Genomic DNA, 7,897 nt, shown 5'->3' on the forward strand with positions numbered 1-7,897 from the left:
TGAAGGCAACTTCAAATTTGGCTAGGTGTGTCTAGAACTCGTGAATGCGGTATTGTGTTTGTAAAAAGGCTAGGCTAGAAAGAGGGAGAGAGAATAAGCTATTGCTTAAGAGAGAGAAGAGAATTAGATTTGTTGATGATTGTGAATTCATAAAAAGGGGGAAATACTGCCCTATTTATAAGGAAAAAGGTCCCGAAACGATCAGAAAAAGATCGAATTCGATTCGGAGTAAAACTACTCCCTCGCGGCGTGACAGGGTCCATCGCGACGAGCGATGGTGCCATCACGGTGCGACAACTCCATCGCGATGTGATGGCTCTGTCGTTTCGCGATGGTTCACGCGCTAACTCAAAGACGTACAGAGTCCTTAATCTAATTAAATTAGACTAATTAACGTCCGTACTTATCTTATAAAATCAGATTTAATCATTCAAAACACTTGTTTTATTCCAAATAAAATTCTTTATTTTTCTAAAAGATATAATTACTAATCCTAATTCCACTAGAATTTAAGATAACCTTCTAGATTATTCTAGAAATTTGAAATAAATTCTAATGACTTTAGGAATATTAATGGGCCCTCTACTTGATCATTGGGCCGTATATAAAACTCATTTCAGACCCAATTTAGTATTTTTGCTATAACTTCCTCATTATTCATCGGAATCGAGCTTATAATATATCGTTGGAAAGCTCTTTCGAGCTTAATCCAACTACACTATTATTGGAACCTCATCATGGACAAAAATAAATTGGGATGGACTTCTTCCATAAATAGAGTAAGAAAAGAAATATTTTCGAAAACAGAAAGAAATATTTTTTTTTATTAAAACTACCGCACCACAAGACTTTTCATGTTTCACCTTGTTCGATAATCAAATGACGTGAAAAATATTCATCACTGGGTTTGGTTTTTGGGGAGCCACAATCAAGTGTCTACAGAAGCCCCCACTTTGACTGAGTTTGGAGAAACGCAAGTTTCGAAAACAAAAGTCAAAGTAACGATAGGGACGGAGAATGATTCAGAACATTCCGTGATCCTAAATCATTCTTGTAACGCCGATACCTATAAACTAGCGTTAGTTAAATAGATAAAAGAGTTAAGAAACGTGTATCTTGCACCGTCGAGCACACGTCTCTGGGGTAACCGAATTTTGTTGTTGTATTTGTTGTGACGACTTCCACGATACCTTGCGAATGCCATCTGAATGTAACATTACCTCGCTATATTCATTTGTTTGTGACAATCCTCCACAATACCTCGGGAACATCGTCGAAGGTGACTGTACCTCGTCATCTTCAGGGTTGTGGCAGTACCTCGCCGCTATAGACAATATCCTCTATACTTTAGGACATCGTCGAAGACTGATGCTTGTAGCCATCTTCTGTTTTGTTGTGACAATCTTCCTAGGGAAGATAATCGAAGACCATCACTTGTTAATCCTCAGTTTGCTAGTGCTTTGCTGATATATTTTGCTGTGATTGCTTGTCGTGCTAGTACCTCGGCGCATTTTGTAATGAACCGGTACTTGCGCTTGCATTTGCTTGTGAACCAATACCTCGGCGCTTGTGATGTGCCAGTACCTAGGCGCTTTAAGTAAAGTGAGATGATCGATGTCAGGCCGATCACTTACTGCGTTTGTAACCGAGCCGACTACTAATCATGTCAATTTGCTTATAGGGGCTAATTGGGGTACCAAGGAACCCTTTTTGCTGAATAAGGTCCACATACCATTTATGGACCTAGGAGTTGCATCACTAAGGAAAGGAGAGCCAGCGCACGCTGCCACGTGTCATCGCGGTGTGCCAGGTTTGTCGCGTCGCATCAGCTCCGTCTCGACGCGATGGTTCCATCGCGGCGCGATGGAGTCGGGTTTCCGGAATAAAACCCCTTCTTCTTCCTTATTTCGTCATTTGCCTTATTTTTGCTCATTTTTCGCTCAAACCTTCAAATCACTAGTTCTTGCTCGTTTGTCAACCAAATTTGCTCAAATTTGTTGCAAATCGAAGCTCTCTATCTCTAGTTTGCCGATCTATGTAAGTTTTTCTCCAACTCCTCCTAGTTTGGAAGAATTTTGTGTGTTTTTATTTGCGAATTTTCGAAAAATTCGAAACCTCTTGTGCTTATTTTGCTTTGTTTGTCAAATTTCTTGCCATGAAATTGCTTGTTTATGCTTGTATATCATCTTAGGAGTAGAAACGAACGTTTTGCCATTGTTGGGCTCTTTGAGTTCGTGAGAACAATGTGGCTTGTTCTTCGCGTTTTTGCTAGCTATTCATACTCAATTTGTCACAATATTTGTCATATTATTGTAAGAAATTGTTTGATTGCTTGAGAATGTTATTTTTGCTCGAGTAAAAAACATGCTCTGTTTTTTAGTACTGCGTACTCTGTTTTATTTCGAACATAGTATCATGCGGCTAGGCAAACCTTAGATACTATAGACCCTTTTCTTTACTGTTTGCTTGCATAATTAGCATGTCTCGACGACGCGGGTCTGGCTCACGCTCTCGTGGGGCTCATCGAGAGGACGAGCCTGTCGACATCGGCGAGGGGACCTCCACTAACCTTGGGGAGTTCCCTGAGTGGGATGGGCACACCTTGTACTTCACGCCCCAGTTTTACATTTCAAAGCGCTTGTTGCCACGGTTCAGGCAACAACACCATAGGACAACGGTACGATTTTTACTTTCGCAACAACGAGGAGTTGCGTGCGCTGTGGGAGTCTTGTGGTCTGACTCCATTGCTGCAGACTACTCGGGCTCTCTATTCTTTGAAGTCGAGCCGTTTCTTGGTTTGCGATTTGGTGAAGTTCTTTTGGGACACCACCAACACGTTCCATTTTCCTTGAGGTGAGATGACTGCCACTCCCCTTGACTTCTCTTTGATCACCGGATTGGAGTTCCGGTCAGCTGCAGTTCCTTTTGGTAGTGATACTACCCTCTTCTCTCCTGAGGCAGAGGAGCTACTGGGCCCCATTGTTATTCGGGCCTGCAGTGAGTCTCGACTGCTACAGATGAGTAACCGATCTATTCGGTGGTCTGTGTTAGTAGAGGCTTTTCGGGATGACGCGACCACCTCGGAGCAGCAGGTGCGCATCTTTGTTTTGATTCTACTATCAGGGTCTTTCTCTCCAGACAAGGGTAGCCGAGTGCTACTCTACTATTTGCCTGCTCTCCGCGACCTTCGAGCGATCGAGACTTTTGATTGGGCCAGTTTGGCCTATGTTGACTTCCTGCTGGGTTGCAACTCGCCTCTCGCCAGCGTACCTTTGACGAGGAGGTCACACTCTCTAGCTTCTGGAGGGTCGTAGAGGTATACTCCATTCCTCTTGGCAATAGGTTTCTTTTGACTTTAGCTTTTGTCGACATTTTCAAGTTGTTACAGGTGCGGTTCTACGAGTATATGTCATCTTTGGCGCCAGCTAGGCCTTCACCTCGAGGGCTCCCTGTTGCTGCTAGCTGGGGTGGCTGTTATTCTGACCAGACTGCTGCTGCCTTGTTCTAGAGTCCCTTCTCTTGGTATGCGTTGTTCGCCATTTTTGTTTACTCTTTTGAATAGGATTCCTACTCATGAGTTTTTGTCTTGTACGGACCTGAGGTTAACTTTCGTCCATGGGCTGATTTTGACATCCCCGCACTAGCTGTTCAATACACAGCTCAGCGGTGCTACTTCTAGGGGACGTATGATGATGTGGTGTACCTAGGCGAGAGAGTTGCGATTCAGCACTCTTCGAAGTCTTTTGTCGTTCCTACCCGTCCTCCACGGCATATGATGGATCAGACGGACTTGAGAGTTCATATGGGTAGGTCTCCAGCTGGTACGGAGTGGCAGCGTCATAGCCATTCGAACTGGAGCTATGGTGAGAGGCTTGTGCCGCTGTTGGCTCCACCACCTTGCCCGTTAGAGGAGGCGAAGGTATATTTCGCATCTTTTGATTTGTTCTTTTGGTAGCCCCCAGGAAATTTTAATCACTTAGATTTTATTTTTGCAGGCTGCTGATAGGCTAAAGTCGTATCACCTAATTAAAAGTATTACCTAAGTCCTCTAACTAATGTAGATAGGGAAGTAGGGTCGAATCTACAGGGAAATAAGTCTTTTTATTTCTAATTAATTAGTATAATCTAAATTATTAAGTAACCAAATTGTTGTGAAGGATATTAAACTAATGAGAATAAAAGTAGGGAGGAGAAATCAATAAATAAAAGCCTAGGACATAGGTTCACTAATAAATAATATTCTGAGATGAAAGACAACAATCAATTATCAATGCAAAAATTAACCAGATTATAAAGGGCTTTCGCTACGCATTATAATCACAGAATTAATCTACTGGTATTAAATCGCATCTCTCGAATATTGATTTAACCATTTAATTAACCTGCCTATTGAAACTAAGCCTAAATATCAATTCTCATCTCTCGAATCTCGAATCAATATTGCATAACTCATACAATTAAACCAGCGCTAATCCAATTGCAAAGCATTAAATCAATCAATAGGAAATTAACCCAAAACATTAACAATCAACAACAATAAATCATCCCTTCATATTAATCATGGATCCCCAAGAACCGTAGAATTAAAATACTCGTGCATAATTAAAATAAAACTAATTAAAGTAAACATAATTAAAATCAATAAGCAATTAAATAAAGCAATTAAATAAAACTATTAAAGTAAGCATATAAGAAACAATAGTATGAGATTAAGAAAATAATGATAAAAGAACTTAAAGAAAACAATAATATAATCAACTAAAAGAAGTCAACTAATACTCTTGCATGAAAAAAGAAATTGACGAAAAGCGAACAAAAACTGAGAAATTCCTAACTGAAACAAATTAAGTTACGGAAATCTAAGGAAATTAACAAAGCTGAAAACTACCTCCTACAAAACTACTACGTACCTATTTATAAACGACTACACCGACATAACAAAATCAAGTGGGCCAAATAACGAGCCCACTATGATAAAGCGGAATAGCTCCCAGCAAGCTCGCCTGACCGGGCCTGCTACCGCCCGATTGGGCCCGGTCAGTTGGTCAGCCCAGCAACTCTGATTTTCTTTGAGATTGGGCTACTTTTGCTTTGGGCCTACAATCCTTAGCTAGCTTGCTCATCACTTGGTCCGAAATATTAATTTGAGCCTCTTCATCAACTGAGCCCTTAATCACCGAACTGAATTTCTTTAACTCGGTCTTGGGCTTAAAATATACAGTCATAAAATACGTTCAAACTCCAATATCTTCGTAGTGGTTCAATAAGCTCGGGAATTGTCATAATTCTGCAAATTCCTACAAAATAATACCAATTCTACAAAACACTAGAAAACGTATATTAGTAATAAAAATAGCTCCGCAGAGCTCAAATAAGCACAAATATGACCATGGGACGAGGAATAAAAACATATATAAAATAGACTCATCAGCTGCGGTGACGGCTGCAGATTTTGTACCTCCACCAGTGTCTATTACTTATAAGGGTTCGGCCCGGTTGAGGAGATGATTTCTCTAGCCCCTGAGGAGTGGGGATTTGTGGAGAGGTCAATACCTCGCCACCAAACCTGGGTGAGTCGTCTATCATCATTTTGTTTGTATGCATGTTCTTTCACTGTTTCTGACTTTTATTGCTTGACAATTTTCCCGCGAGGTGATGACGAGGATGGCGAGAGGCATGGACGCCTTTCGTTATCAGCTCGTGAGGTTGAGTCACCGAGCTAGTTGTCGTCGTGCGAGTGATGGCACAAAGGTATTTCTCTTTTATTTTTACTTTATTTTTGCTTCAATTATTTTTCTTATATTTGACATGGCTTATTTTTCTATTTCAGCCTGTTCCTCCATCACATACTCGTACGAGACCCAAGGATTGGAGAGAGAGATCCGGGTCTGGCTCGAGGCGTCATCGCACTTCGGCTAGGAACCAGGGCGGCCGAGCGGAGTCGGATTAGACGGTGGTAGTGGAGGGTTCTGGGTCTTCTTCTGAGGGTGCATCGAGGAGGTCGACTGGTCAGGGAGGCGCGACATCAGCTCCTTTCGTGGGTGGTGGGACGTACGAAGTTGACTTGTCGTCGCAGCAGCCACAGCAGCCGGGACCTCAACAGGGTGAGCCAGGATGGAATGGCCCTACTCTTTCGCTTCTGACTACTAGTGATCCCGATGATGGTGAGGGATTGACTCCGCGGACTTTGCAGTTCTTGGATACATTTGGTGTTCCTCCGCAGTTGCGTCCTCCGGCACCGTAGTTGTACCTGTATTTTTTTTATTTGACTTTGTAGAACTTTGCTTTATATGACACTTATGTTAGATATATTGTACATACATCATATGATTATTATGTTATTTATCTTTTTATATTTTTATTTTTCATTTTACGTGCATATAAGTGTGTGCAAAATTGTGATTAATTTTTGCACAAAAATTCCGTCATTTTTATTACTAATGGAGGGTATCCGACTTCCTCCCCCAAAAAAAAAATGAAAAATAAAATTGGGTTCGACCAAAAATAAGCTTAAAATTAATTAAACTTAAAATAATCAAAAGGGGATAAGTGTTTGAAAGAAAATTGCCAAAAATAAGTTTGGATAAGGCTTTGAAAAGAATCAAAACCGTAAAGTCAAAGTACAAATCCGAGTCAAAGTTGGATAACACACGGTCAGCTTAGCGCGTTATTCCGACGCGGTAAAAATTGAACCATTGCGACGCGACACTCCTGTCGCGGGGCGATGGACCTGTCGCGACGCGATGGACCTGTCGCGACGCGATGGACCTGTCGCGGCGCGATGGTCTTATTTCTCCGTATTCTCCTGGGATTCGGTTTTCGTCAGGTTCTGCTTATAAAAAGCCCCCAAATTCGTCGATATATTACAGCATAATTCGAGCAGATTAAAAATATAATTAACCCTGTCGTTGTAGTATAGTGGTAAGTATTCCCGCCTGTCACGCGGGTGACCCGGGTTCGATCCCCGGCAACGGCGCCAAAATTTGATACGTGTCGTTTTACCGTATTAAATTAATAATTTAATAACCTAACTTAGACCTTCAAAAATATTTACAAGTAGTAAAAAGGACAAGCAAGGGTCGATCCCACGGAGAGATTGTTAATCTACTATACTCAAATAACTCATAAAATACAATAACTATTTACACTATTTACATATGATGGGGGGTTTAAAATGAATCTAGTAACAAAACTAAACAAGACTAAAAATACTAATCTACTATTTACAATAGACGACACACTTAACCAACTCCATTAATAACCTTTACTCAAATTAAACTATTGGTGACTATAATTAACCGGCCTTGCATAATTAATCAATTTAATTACTAGACTAACTGTAGAGACTTTAGTAACAAAGACTCCCTATCTTCCCTTAGTTTAAACCAATTTTGAACTAAGCCGAAATTGACTCTAAACCAATCTAATTAACACAAATATGGTCGCAACTTGCATGAATTAGTCTTGGCAGCCTTAATAACTAAGAGACCTCATTAGTCCTAACTAATCTGATCACATAAATGTCAGATTATTTAGATTGAAATTGCTCTCTAACTTAAACCAAACCATAATCGCAGACTCGATTTAAAATTAGGGACTACTCTTCTATACAATTTAAACTAAGCTAAACCATATAGATAACAATACTTTACAATCCAACAATAGAAAGATAACAATCATAGCTGAACTGCAAAATTAATAATTAATACCTAGCAAATTCAAATAGCCGTAAATTGAAATAAACCATGCAAACAAATTATAAAATTAATAATCAAATCATCACACCAATAATCCAATAAAAGTAATTAATCAATCTTAGCAAAAACAATCCAAAATAATAGTAAGTGGAACAATTGAGTAAGAAGATTTATGAACTATACTCCCAAGAACAATCGTA

The 7,897-nt window shown here is 40.2% G+C and overlaps 1 non-coding gene across 1 annotated transcript; it reads left to right on the forward strand.

The window, feature by feature from the left end:
• Positions 1 to 6,904: 6,904 nt before the first annotated feature.
• TRNAD-GUC (transfer RNA aspartic acid (anticodon GUC)) lies at positions 6,905 to 6,976 on the forward strand. Its single transcript has one exon. It is a non-coding gene; the product is annotated as a tRNA-Asp (tRNA).
• Positions 6,977 to 7,897: the final 921 nt, after the last annotated feature.

The sequence above is a fragment of the Chenopodium album genome, chromosome 18 (assembly GCF_948465745.1).
Source record: "Chenopodium album chromosome 18, dcCheAlbu1.1, whole genome shotgun sequence".
NCBI lineage: Eukaryota > Viridiplantae > Streptophyta > Magnoliopsida > Caryophyllales > Amaranthaceae > Chenopodium > Chenopodium album.